Genomic DNA, 14772 nt, shown 5'->3' on the forward strand with positions numbered 1-14772 from the left:
TGTATCAAAACCATTAGTTCTTCCCCCACTGAATAAATGGGTGCTGTCTTTTTAGCATATTTCCAAAAGACAGAAGAGTACCAAGTAGTCACTGAAGCTGATTTAGTCGTGTTGCCATTTATTTACCCAGATTGAAACCATTTTTAACTTTTATAAAATGTTTTCTTTCCTCTCCCAGGAACAATCCAGCCACATCATGCTGGCAATTAACCAAACCATAGTGCTCTTGAGAATCGAAACTGCTTGTGCAATTTTGTGGTTGTCATTTATAGCTAAGCTGACATCTACATCATAGTCTTCCTACATATCTGGATCAGCCTCAAGTGTGCTCTTTATATTGTTAGCTTGAACTTTATTTTTTTCTGTAAAGAAAATCAGGCAAACAGGATATTTATCTTCATGTCAAACTATAACATAATTTATAACCAGTATGGTCTTTAACTCAGTTAGATAGTGCTTGTAAATGTCTCTATTTTATCTTTCTCTCCCAAGCCACAAAGACACAGGGAAGAACAATTGTGGAAGGCTGCTTTTAAAATGACCCCTAATGAACCTCCCTACTGGTGTTCACTCCCCTTGGGCGTGGGATGGACCTAGTAACTTTTTCTAATGAATAGAATGTGGCAGAAGAGATAGTTATGTTACTTCTGAAGTTAAAGTGTAAAAACTGAGACTTTGGTCTGCCTGGTGCTCTCTTTCTCTTGCTGTCTTGTCTTGCTCGCTTTGGTGAGGCAAGCTGCCATGATGGAAAAGCCTATGCTGAAAGGAAATAAGGGTAGCCTTCAGCCAACAGATTACAGGGAACTGAATCCTGCCAACAAGCACACGAGTGAGCTTGGAAATGTATCTTATCCCCGTTGAATCTTGAGATGATGTAGTCCCAGTTAAACACCTTGATTTCAGCCTTGAGAGACACCCTGAAGCAGAGCACCCAGCTAAACCATACCCAGATTCCTGACCTATGGAAGCTGAGATAATAAGTGTTGTTATTTTAAACCACCAGGTTTTGGGGTAATTTGTTATGCAACAGTGGATAAGTAATACAGCGAATAAGGAATTGGGTAATAATATTAATATTAATAATATCAAATTATCATCAGTATAATATTAATAATTTAAACTATTAAAATTATATTAACAATAATATAAAAGAATGCAATGTTAATTATAATAATATAATGTTAGAAAGCTTATTACTAGTGAATTTCAAATGTGGAAATCACTATTCTAAGAATTTTGCATATGTTACTTTATTTAATCTCATAACCCATGAGAGAGTTAATACATTTATTTGCATTTCATAGATGAGGAAACAGAAGTATTGAGACATACAGAGGCAAGATTTGAATCCAAAGTCCATACTCTGAAAATTGTGCTGTAAGATTGCAAAGACAAAAAAAGTAACTTCTATCTTCCAACATCACTGGGTTTGCAAGAACAAAATGTTTTTCCTTTCCATAACAGGGCCTGCTCCCATCCATGCTGGGGTTTGACTTGACTTTGGTCTTGGTCTGTAGATATAGTAACCTCTCTCTGAACTGCCTGAGGGTATGTATCACCAGGCACATGGCAGGTATGAAATAGATATCTCTTAAATGCACGGATCAAAGCGTGGTTGCACATTCCATCTTTGCCACTGAGAGACGTGCTGCTCTCACAGCTGGTAGCATGGAGTGTGGAAGGAGTGTGGGAGCTGGTGATGCGTTGGATGTACAAATTCCTCCAGCACAGGGGAATTTACTCATCTATGCTTCCTTACAATGATTTCTTTGCATAGTTCTAACTCTAGTCTCTGCTTATGACAGGAAAATACATGAAGGTAATTTATCATCTTGTGTTTTTACTCCATTGTCATTACAGAAGAAGATAATGACTGCAATTTCAGATCCTTTGAAGTGAGATGCAGAGAAAATGCTTCTTTTTTTTCAGCTAAATTATGCTTTTCCTACTATATACTGCTTGTAGCGGTATAACTCAGAATATCCTCTATGAAGGAAAAATTTTCAGTATATATCAAAATCACAAATGCACAGAACTTTTGATCCAGCAATTCTACTTCAAGGAATTTATTCTACATAGATACATACATGTGTGAAATGATAATATATTTCAGAATGAAAGATTAGAAGCAACTTAATAGCCCATATTAAGAGGCTGGTTTAAATAAATTATGGTATATCCATCCTTACAAGACAATACTATGTAACTAAAGCAAAACAAAACAAATGAAGGAAAACTTACATGTGTTGATTTGGAATTATCTCCAAAATGTATTAAGTAAAACAAATTAAGAAGAGTACTTTTTGTACTAAATTTGTGTTAATAAAAATAGATTGTATATATAGGAGGGTTTGAAAGTATATAGACAAATTCTTTGACCATGTTCCCTTGAAAAGGTAGAGCCTAATTCTCCTACTTTAGTTACTTGCTTTTATAAATATAAAATATGTTTAGACTAATATTCGAGACACTGAAAACTTTGAGAACTTCTAGGGAAGAGACCTTGGTCATCGGGCACAAGGTGAGAGCATGCACATCTCTTATACATACTCTTTGAGCCTCTTGGATTTTGTGATTACCTATTTAAAAATAAAATAAAATACTAACAAATACTAAGTTAGGAACTCTGTATTTAATAAGTAAGATAAAGTAGTATATACCATTTTTTATTTTCAAGTATACTTATGAATGCCTACAGGTAGTTCACCATCTTAGAACAGACTGACTAAATGCTTCTGTTGAAATTAGAATGGCAGGATGTTGATAGAGACCATCCAGGGAAAGAGGTGTTTGAAAAATACTATAAGCACTTCTTAGGTTCAAATAAGGAAGGAAGAGGGCTACTGCAGGAGGAGGAAGGATCAGGTGGAAACATTGATGAAGGGAGGACCTAACCTTGCTAGCTGTTGATCACCTAGGTGTAGGGTGGCAGTCCACCCAGGGTTACTCAAGTTGGAATGGCAGGCAGATGTGACTCCCTGGCACACCAGAGGCAGGGCTTCAAGACAGGCTGGTCGCCCTAAGAGGCTTGGTGAGAAGCACTGAGCTTGGGTGATTGGGCTGAGTGTGGGGAAGCTGACGGGCAAAATGCAGAGGGAAAAGTAATGAGATGTACACCTTCATCACTGATGGCAACAAGCTATTAAGTAACAGATTTTCTTTCTGCTCTTTTTCTTGCTGGACACACATAATCCATTTGCTTTGCAAAGCAATTTTAGAATGTTGTTTATGGTAAGGTATAAGGTGCCTTATGGCAAAAAAATCTCTCCCAAATTCATGTGTGGATTCAAAGCTATTCCAATCCTAAAATGCTGCATTTGTTTTTAGAGATAGCTGTTCCTCCATTCATAGTTTCAGAACAAAAAAATCTTCCTCATAGGTTGTCAAGTGGATTTAATGAAATAAAGTTAACCGAGTGCCAGAATCGTCCCTCCTTCTCCTCCATAGCCCTGGCACCCCCGGTTCTTCTCCTCTGAAGAGTCCCCCACCACCCCTGGCCATACTACCTGTCCTCCAGCACAGCACTCTCTGTGCTCCATCCTATTAAATGCCCAATATTGTGTGAAGGAATCTTGGAATGTGAATCATACTTAATTTTAGGAGTTTGTGAGGGCATCGTCACAAGTCATCTGGGGGATGATTCACACAACTGACTCAAGGTGGCACAACTAGTAAGAGTCAGGGCCACAATACAAACCCGGGCTGCTCTCCCCCACCCCTTGTTCCTCTGTTGCCCTGGATGAAGGTGCATAGACAGTAAGAGCCAAAGGGGATCCTCCCACGCAGATCCAGTGATTCCACTGTCAGAACAGTCAGTAAACTGGGGTCCAAAAGAGAAGTAACCATCATGACTCTCTGCATCCATGTTCTTATTTTGTGAGTCTTTATTGAGTGATTAGACACTAGCCAATTTTGATCAACTGTGCAAGAACTTAGTAAAACCCTGGATTTCCACTCTGTCAGAAAAGTTTTAAGGAACTGAAGTGAGGCCAAAACAAAAAGGCATTTATGATGAATTTTACCATTCCTGACATTTTATATTTCTTTATAGCTCAGACGTGTTCTGTGGAGATATAATAAAAAGGGTGTTAATAGAAATCACTCTGAACTTGTTACAACAAACAAAGTTTGTTAAACAAACCTTTAGGGAACAGACATTCTAGGCTAACAGATGGTGTCCATGGCGGTTGTTTAAACATCTGAACAACTTGAAAATTATTTTACCTGTAAAAATCTGGACCATGATCTCAAACAGGTATCAATTAATTATAGATATCAATTAAATTTAGTCATGGCTGTATGTGTATATACATATACACCTACATACTGACTGTCCAACACTTCCTTTGCCCCTTTTGAAGCTATCAAGCACAGGAGTGGGCAGGGTACCTGCCTCCAGGCGATCCCATTAGAACACTTCCCTTCCCCCACCTCAGTAATCGGTCCAAGTCGGGAGCTTGTGTCATGTAAACTGGGCCAATGTGAATCTTCCCTAGAGTTTTTCAAACTGAAGTTAGGAGAAAGAAGCCTCTTTTCCTCCTAATTTACGGAACTGTTAGAATATGAAGTCAGAAGCATGTTGTTTCTCAGAAACTGAGGGGAGGTCTCCTGGAGAAGCCGGCTAAGATAGCGCTTCACGCAGAAGGTCATGGGGTGGGCGGGGGGGGGGGGGGGGGGGGAGATACGAGTGCACTCTGGTGATGACATTAAAGTCTCCAATTATAGACCACCCTAAAACCGGTATTACCCCTGCCTTCTCAAATTTGGCTCAGTAAATTCCTCCCGTTATGTTTATTTTAGCTTCTATTAAGACTCAGGAACTTGCTTCCTGTAAATAGAGTAGTGCAAATGCTATCCTTGACAGTGTTGGAGAGAGCTCTCACATTCACTGCTGCTGCTGGGTGTAGGCTTTTTTTTTTTTTTTTTTTTTTTGGCATGGCAATTTGGTAGTACCTACCAAAATTTACAATGGTAAAACACTGTGTCTCAGAGATTCCATGTTCAGGAATCTCTACCATAGAAATATTAGCAACCCCCTTAAAGAATATATGACAAACGTGTACATTGAAACATTTTTTATACTAGCCCCAAACTGATGACAATCTAACTATCCATAAATAAGGGAGTGTTGAGAATAAGTTATGGCCTGCTCTCCATGGAATTCTCTGCAGATAAAGAAATAATAAGTTGTCTGTGTATGGAAAGATACCTATGATATATTATTGGAAAAAAATCAAATTACAAAAGTATAACCCCATTTTGGCAACAACAAACAAAAATTAAATAAGTATACATGTATTGTATATGCTATATACATGCATGAAAAGATAGCTGTAAGAATAATAAATTAGGAGTGAGGAAAGGAAAGCTTAGAGCTTTTATATTTTACCTTATAGATTTCTGTATATTACTTTGTTAGTTTGTAAAAGCAATTTCAAAAAGAAGATAGTTCTATCTACTTTGTTACACTGTCTCCTTAGAAGAAAAACTCCTTAGGAAAGGCAGAAAGGTACACATTGGCCAAAGACCTCTAGGTTTGACTTTGGCTGCACCTCTAACATGCTTGATAACTTGGATTACATAGATCCCTCTCTGTGACTGTTCATCTGAAAATGGGGGATTAGAGCTGTATGGGCATTAATGTCCCTTTCAGTTTCAATAGTTTATGAACACAGATCTTTTTAGTTTTAGGTTTTATGATATGCACAAACACAATTTTGAAGTTAGAATGACATTTGGAAGAGGTACATTAAACAAGATGCATAAGTATTAAATATATCTCAATGATAGCATAGTGACCAATATTTGAAACCAAAAGGTTTGTTTTATCTTTATTCTCTAGATGAATTGTTCCTGGTGAAATGATTACTGCATAACTTTTATGTAAAATCAAAACCTATAATACCTTTACTTGCCTTATATTTTGAGATCTCCCAGCATAGGGGAATTCTGAAAAAGAAGGAAAGATGGCAAATGGTCAAGTCCCTGGTGGAGCAGGGAAGCACATGGCAGCTTCCCATCTACCAAGACAGGCATCTCAGTCTACTGGGAGATCCCAGTGCACTGAGTGGGAAACCCTGTGACACTTATTTACTGATTAATCAGGGCTAAGAAGCTGGTCACCGGCAGGCAGAATCAGGGCTACAGACCTTTCTTTGGCAGGTCTGCACATTTTCCCCCCAAGGCGATGTGAATCCCTTTAGGCAGGGTGTGCACACACTCTCCATTTAAACTCAGCTCCCACCTTCTGTTTGCCCTAGGCTGGCTGGTTGGCTAGTCACTTTACTTATCACCCTGTCTGCCAGGCTGTAGAAGTCCTGTGACTTTTGTAAATCCTTTACGTGTTAAAACCACCTGCATAATAACATAGCAGTGTGGGGAAATGGAAGAGGAGACACAGCAGCAATTTATTCATGCTTAGTCATAAGAACAAGTAAATGCAATGACCTTGGGTCTTATTCAAAGGCATAGTCCCTTTGAAACAGATTTATCAATCTTACAACAGTTATAAAGCAGCCTGTGGATTCACTTTTTGCCCCATTCACTTCCTTTTCATGCATTGCCATTGTAAGGTTAGTACTTTTCTAAGTACTGCTATGCTAGAACAAATACTAATTTTATCAGATAAATAACTCTTTCTTAGGCATCACTTACTAGCTCATTTTTATAGGCATCTATCTATAAGTTGGTGTCACCCACTAGACAATGAAATTTTTGAGGACAGTCTCTCCATCACACCTAGTCCAAGGCCAGGCATTTATTTGGTAGAGTACAAAAAGCCTTGTTGAGTGATCTAATGAAGAAATAGTGTCTGGCTAATTCTAAATTTGAAGTGTGAAAGAATAAATCAGTAACTGGCACACAATTGAAGCTATTCAGTTTTATTCACAATGTGAAGTTGATTGAATTTCTAGAATGTAAACTCCAAAATGTGAGGACTTTTACCATTTTGTCCGCTGGTGGATCCCAAGTGCCAGGAATTACCTACGCCCATCCTCACTCCCACACATAGCTTCCTGACTATAGTCACACGACCTCACCACCCCATTGTCTTCATTCTCCTCCCACTTGAGGAGACTCTTGCTCAGGCACATAACTTGATTATTCATTCCATTAACTTCCAGAAAGACCTCTCATCTTGTAGGGGAGGAAAAATAATCTTCTCTCTTCATTTCTAGGTTCTTGGCTGAGGCCCGCCAGTAAATTTTTTTTAAAGGCAGGTTAACAGAGGAAACCAAATTCAATTACTTACATTCATGCAGGAGACCCACAAAAATGAGACTCAAAGTGACTAGAGAAGGAAGCTTTTATACCTTTTAGACAAAGAAACAATAAATTTGTGAAAATTGACTAAACAAGGGGATATGGGCCTGGGGTAGTAAAATGGTGAAGGAATAACAAGATTTGTTTATATGGCCTCTTTGGCCCTAAATTCCCTGCCTTTGGTGATAAGGATGCCTTCTACTCTCTTGGTACAGGGAAGGTAACTTTCACATTGGAGATTTATCACCTGCTTCCTAGGAGGTCAAAGGAAGGGTCAGAGTGTTATTTTTGCATTGGCTATTTCTCAAGTACCTTTAATTTAAAATAATCAATATACCAAAGTGTCATACTTTAGAGTGATTATTTTGAACCCCTACAAACTGTTCACTAGAAAACACAAGACAGTTAACTGCTGAAGAGTCTTTGAATCCCTTGCCTCAGAAATCCTCACCTTACTCTTTCCACCAATTATAAACTGTTAAATCATAATCCTTACCCAATCCTAATCAAGGCTCCTCCTCCCACGGAAATACCTGCCTTAAATCAAGCTTCCAATTCTCAGTAAATCCCATTAGAAGCGCTGCTGCTGCTTGGTCAAGCTGGTGATGCCTCTTACCAATGAACTCAATACACTCAGTTTGGTCTTGTCAGCAGGTTTGTTAGCGATATCTGGGGAGCAGAATTCAATGCACATAGAACAGCACTAGGCAGAGAGTAAACAACTCAATAAATATTTGTTGAATGAATGAGTGGATGCTGTATAATTATACATAAAGGGATTTTATAGGCCTTACTAAGCCTAAATCAGAATGGAGTCGTCCACGTAAATCTCTTTGTAAGCATGACTAAATCTGGGAGTAGAGACATGTTACAGTATAAGCATTGACATGTTATTGGGTGACTTCTAAGCCAGAGATGGTGTATTTACCATGTCTTCTTGACCTTAAATTACTTTCTTAGAGTTTGAGCCAAACAGTACAAGACAATGGTTCATGAAAGATCAGTAGATGAATATTTTCAGACCCACCATTCTTTACAAATGGCTGAGGTGACGTAAAGGAATCCTAGTTCATTCATCATTGGAAAATGTCTGTCTGTTGATTTACTTCAGGTTTCCACAGGAGGCATTTTGATACCCTTTACTTTTTTTTTTCCAGGAAAAATAAGTTTTCCTTGAGGGTTTTCTAAGCTCAAATAAGGCCTTCTTGCTTTATCTTTAAGGCACCCAGATGACAGTGAGAAGCCAACTTATCTGATTTTACACAGCAGTTGCTTGCAATTATAATTCAACCCATAGCTGCTTACAGCCAGCTGGTAGAACTCTCAACCATATGCATTATTTAATAGAGGTGAAAGAAAATGAGCCACTTTATAATGAAGAATTTAAATATGTGAAAGGTGCACTGCCCAGTCAACTGGAATATCAATCAGAGAGGTATGCTTATGTGCTCAATTTGAACTGTAGTACTAACTGCTAAATATAAAAGCAAGCCCTTTCATTTCTCCAATATCCCACAGTTGGACAGTCAGATTTGTTTTTAGCTTTTGGTTTTTTTGTTTTAGAGTTTACTTGCAGAATGTGTAAAGCTCCATGAGTTTAATCCAAATATAATTCAAACTTCTGTATTGTACTCTTTTTCCCAAGCTCCTCAAACCTGAAATACAAAATAGCACAGGAGGACAATTTTCTTTTTCTTTTTTTCAAAGGAAGAATAAATACCCTGGTATTTATCAGGACTCTAAAAAACATCTTAAGAATTAAGTACGTGCTTTGGGAGGTGGTGATAGAAGGAGATGACTTAGATCAAGGTTGTTTGCTGAAAATCCTGGAAATCATATTCTTCTCTGGGCACAGTTTATGGTAACAGATCTGTTTCGACTTCGTTACCATAATATAAAATAGCTTCGGTGTTTCTGAAAGAATCTGGGGGTGGAACATTTCCAAAAAGCTAGATAGCCAAATTCCCAAGAGGCCAAACCTCAAGGCAGATTCCAGGAGCCCTTCATACTTCCAGCCTCCAGAGAAACCCAACTCTCTAGAAGCAATTGGTTCTTCGAGACTTTATAGAAAAATATAGATCCAAATAATTTTATCTGTGCTTGTCCCCGTACAGTTTTGACAAGAAATCTCTGACTTGGGTTCTAAGCCCAATATAGGTTTTGGTAACTGATTTAAGTTTTTCATTATTTTTTTTTCTCAATTGTCACAGTCAAAAGACCTCTTCCTATTCCTATGTTTACCAAACTATCTCTTCTTAAAAAAAAAAAAAAAGAAAGAAAAACTCATTATTTTCTCTTGTCACATTAAACTTTCTTTTTTTCTCTCTTCATCCTTTTCCTACCCTTCTCTCTCTCTCTGCCCTCAGAACCCATATCCTATGAAATAATAAAAGTGGTGAATATGTAGGTAGTGCTAATTAGGTGTTGAAAATTGTAGTAGGTGTTAACAAACCTGGCCTTATTTAATCTGCATAGCAAAGCATGTAGAAACTATTTACAGGCCTAATTTATAGTTTGTAGTTTGAGGGCAGTGGAGTGACCTGCCCCAGATGGCATGGGGTCAGTGGGACTGAGACCACACAGGCTTGTCTGACTACTAACTAATCCTACACTCTGCTCTTCTGCAGACTTTACAGTACAGGGTAGCAGGAGGTGCCCCTCGCAATACGCCTCTTTAGCATAAGGATTATTTTGAGCTGATAATTTTTAAGAAACTGCAGACAGACGAGCTCTGAAAACAGAGTAAAACTTATCCTTTTGTAAGGGAAATTTACATTTGTAAAAGAAATTTATGTTAGAAGGGACTCCTGTCCCAGAAGAGCGCCATTACTGGAGATAACTTTTATCCCTGAGAGACTTATCTGCAGGCCAGGGCAAACTTTGTTTACCAAACATTTCCTCTTCTAACCTTCCAGGTGAATTGTCTTCCTTGCTTTGCAGCTCCAGGCCCCTATCCCTTTCCTTAGTCCTGGATGGCATATAAGCCTCAAATGTTTGGCCACATTTTGAGTCTCATATCTTTGAGGGGCTCCCGTATGTCCGTACATAATTAATTTTTTTTTTCTTCTGTTAATCTCTCTTTTGTTACAGGGGAGTCTCACCCAAGAACTGGGAAGGCTGGACAGAAAATTATTTTTCCTCTCCTACAACCCATACTTTTGTGGCTGAGACTTTCTGCATAAAGCATTGCAGATGGAAATTGCATCTTGAAAAATATTTTCTGTAAATCATTGCCACAACTATAACCTGGAGGAAAGCTACAGGGGACAAGTGAAAGCATTCACTTTCTGTTGCTGCAAGCAAATTAAGCCTACAGACCACTTTTGCAAGACAAAAACATTATTAAATTATTAGCTGCTTTAGAACTGCCTGCACTGGCAAAGGATTAAGCTATCTCAAAGTTTCCTATGAAGCTCTGATAGCTGTTATTATTTAAATATCCTTAGAATTCATGGGAGCTAAGGGGGGCAGTGAAAACTCAAACACAGTTTCTACTACTATTAAAGAAAAATGACCAAAATAAACAAATTATTGCCCTCCCCCACCAGCTTGAAGTAATACACAGTCACAAATCACCTTGAAAAGCTGATTTCAAACAGAATTGAGTGTCTAACTCCCAGCATGCATTTTAACATGTAGAGATTACAATCAGAATGGAGACTCCTTAGTTGTTAATTTTCACTAGTTGATGGGTTACAGTCAGCTTCCAATACGCCGTTGTTCCTATGTGGATGTATTTAACAATCTCTCGCTCTCAAAATAAATAAATAAATAAGTAAGTAAGTAGGTAAGTAAGTAAGTAAGTAAATAAATAAATAAATAAATAAATAAGAAGCCGAAATGTTGTTGAGTGAAAAAAAATGCACAACGTGAAAGTTGTGAGTTAAGTTTTATTTGGGGTAAAATGAGGACTATAGCCTGGAAGACAGCATCTCAGATAGCTCTAAGAAACACACAATCATGCACATATTTTTTGCAGAAGGTTGACGCTAGTGTCATGAGTGCTACTGCTAGTCATGCGGAGGAGTGGAGGTCACCATGAAGGATGTTAGTGCTTTTCTAGATACGAGGAGATGCAAGAACTGGGCTCATAAAATCTGCTCCTGAAAATATCTATCTGAAGGCCTGTTCTCCCAGTTTTTCCCAGAGCACAGGGTGCTTCATTCCTGATCTCCACCCTAAATGCCTTTCAGGGGTGTTGAAAGTCAGCGGCTACAACAGCTCATAAGTTAATCTTGTAGAGGTAGATGGCAAGTGCCAATTTGTAGTTGACAATAATATCGCTAGATGTAGAAGGAAAAGAGCGATGTGACATTTTTATAAGACATTCTATGGGGAAAATCCAGATTCTAGGTTGAGCAATTCTGTAAGGAGACCTATAAAATATGACAAATAATGTCTTTAAGTTGCATAGTTTACTACTGGAAAGCCAATAACGTGCCTCTGGTAGATCTAGTCAAATGAATGATGGTAAACCAGATGCATGGTAAGATTCAAATGAAATTACCATTTGATAAACAAATGTTTCATAATAATTTTTTTCTATTATTTCCACTACATCTCAGAGGAACTGGTAAGACAGGAATAGAATCTTGAGAACCTCTGAAATCTTTATATCTGAAATCTCACCTTCAGATAAAAAATTTGGAGGAGGAACAAACGTTCCATTTAGTATTCTGGCTCCATTGCTTGTGGTCTGTAGCCTTAAGCAAGATATTTAATAAAGCTGTGTCACTTTTCAATCCCCATGATTCTATACCACAATCTACCTTTTACAGATCCCTTGGTACTTAGCAGGCAGCATGCTCAGTGTTTTACACAGCATCCCAGAGCCACCTCACCTAGCAGGCTCTGTGCATCCAGCTTAACCTTATGCTACAGCCTGGAGTTTACTTTCAGGCTGAAAGAATCGAATGTGTCACTAATTTTAGTGGCTAAAAATGATGTCAGCTTTTTCATCCACAACTTCTGTATCAGCAACTCTCAAGCTTTTTGGTTTTAGGACTATATTTACACAAAAATTATTAAGAACACCCCACATAATTAATATCCAACCTATGTAAATGGCTCATACAACTCAACATCAAAAAACAAATAATCTGATTTTAAAATGGGCAGAAGGGATTTCCCTGGTGGTCTAATGGTTAGAACTCAGCACTTTCACTGCCATGGGCCTGTGTTCAATCCTTGGTTGAGGAACTAAGGTCTTGCAAGTTTCATGGTGTGGTCAAAAAAAATAAAGGGCAGAAGAACTGAATAGACTTTTTTTCCAAAGAGGAAACGCAGATGGCCAATAGGAACATGAAAAGATGTTCAATATCATTAATCATCAAAGAAATGCAAATCAAAACCACAACAAAATATCACCTCACACCTGTCAGTATGGCTATCATCAAAAATAACACAAATAACAAATAGAGAGGATCTGGAGAAAAGAGAACCCTCATACATGGTTGGTGGGAATGTAAACTGGTGTAGCCACTGTGGAAAACAGTGTGGAGGTTTCTCAAAAAACTAAAAATAGAGCTACCATATGATCCAGCAATTCCACTCCTGGGTATATATCTGAAAAAAACAGAAACAGTAATTTGAAAAGATACATGCACCACAATGTTCATAACAGCATTATTTACCATTGCTAAGATATGAAAACAACCTAAGTGTCCATCAACAGATAATTGGATAACGAAGGTGTGGTGCATATATACAATGGAATACTACTCAGACATAAAAAAAGAGTGACATTTTGCCATTTGCAACAACATGGATAGACTTGGGAAGGTATTATGCTAAGTGAAATAAGTCAGACAGAGAAAGACCAATACTGTATGATATCACTTATATGAGGAATATAAAAAAATACAACAAACTAGTGAATATAACAAAAAAGAAGCAGACTCACAGGTATAGAGAACAAACTAGTAGTTACCAGTGGGGAGAGGGAAGTAGGGAGCAGAAATACAGGAGTAGGGGATTAAGAGGTACAAACTGTTAGGTATAAAGTAAGCTACAAGGATATATTGTACAACATGGGGAATATAGCCAATAGTTATAATAACTATAAATAGAGTATAACCTTTAAAAATTGTAAATCACTATATTGTACAACTGTAACCTATATAATATTGTACAACTATACATCAAGAAAAAAGGAACCTCTCACATATTTTGTTACATGGGTTATACCTATCAAAATTTACCTTACTGGAAATTAAAGCTGAGAACTTCTTTTTTTTTTTTTTTTTTTGCGGTACGCAGGCCTCTCACTGTTGCGGCCTCTCCCTTTGTGGAGCACAGGCTCCGGACGCGCAGGCTCAGCGGCCATGGCTCACGGGCCTAGTTGCTCCGCGGCATGTGGGATCTTCCCGGACCGGGGCACGAACCCGTGTCCCCTGCATCGGCAGGTGGACTCTCAACCACTGCGCCACCAGGGAAGCCCAGAACTTTTAAATTATGTATTTATTAATTTGTTTAAAAATAAAAAGTCCATTATATAAATGACATATTTTTATGAAAAATGATTTTCCAATTGAAAAAACTTCCAGTGAGAAAAGTGTAAAGGAGATTTTTACAAATCTCTGTAACATCTGGCTCAGTAGGTAATAACTAGATTCTCATGTCTGCTTATTTGGTCTGTTGTAATCTTATATATGGACCTTCTGAAAAATGCCACTCTAAACTCACGAAAGAACAAAAATGAAAAAGAAAAATAACTTCTTAGTGGTGTATGAAAATGCTTTGACCTCTCAGAGCCCCTGAAAGGGTTTTGGAGACCCCAAGAGTCCCAAACTTCCCTTTGTAACTGCTGTTCTGTATGATGGAGTAGTCACTCTAAATTATAAGGATTTACTTTACATATATATAAAGAAATAATATACATAATGATATATATATATATAAATTTATTTTATTTTATTTTTTTAGTCGCACTGCACAGCATGCAGGACCTTAGTTTCCAGACCAGGGATCGAACCCGGGTCCTTGGCAGTGAGAGTGTGGAGTTCTAACCACTGGACCACCAGGGAATTCCCATATATATAAATATATTTTTATACCAAGGAATTATATAGTTATGTTCACTATGAATGAAAATAACTGTCAGTAGAGCTTCTTTTTTTTTCTGAATTGATCCTTAGAATAACAATGACAACAAGACCTAACACTTATAAAGCACTCCTCATATGAGGAACTGTACTAAGAGCTTTGCAAATGTCATTTCATTTAATCCTCAAAACAATACTGGAAGACTGTGCCACTAAAATTATTCTTTCACTGAACAAGTGAAACTAGGCATTGGAGGGCATAAGTGACCTGCCCAAGGTTACACCACTGGCAAATTCTAGATTTGGCACTTGTGTTTAGGTAGTCTGACTCCAGACTACACCAGATCCTAATCAAGATACATTATTCTACCTTCAGGAAAGGTTTCTCAGCACTGAAATAATTTTCTCATGTAATCCTCTCAAAAATTCTGGGAGGACAACCTCATAATCCTCACTTTTTGGATGA

Source organism: Tursiops truncatus, chromosome 17, assembly GCF_011762595.2.
Source record: "Tursiops truncatus isolate mTurTru1 chromosome 17, mTurTru1.mat.Y, whole genome shotgun sequence".
In the NCBI taxonomy this organism is placed as follows: Eukaryota; Metazoa; Chordata; class Mammalia; order Artiodactyla; family Delphinidae; genus Tursiops; species Tursiops truncatus.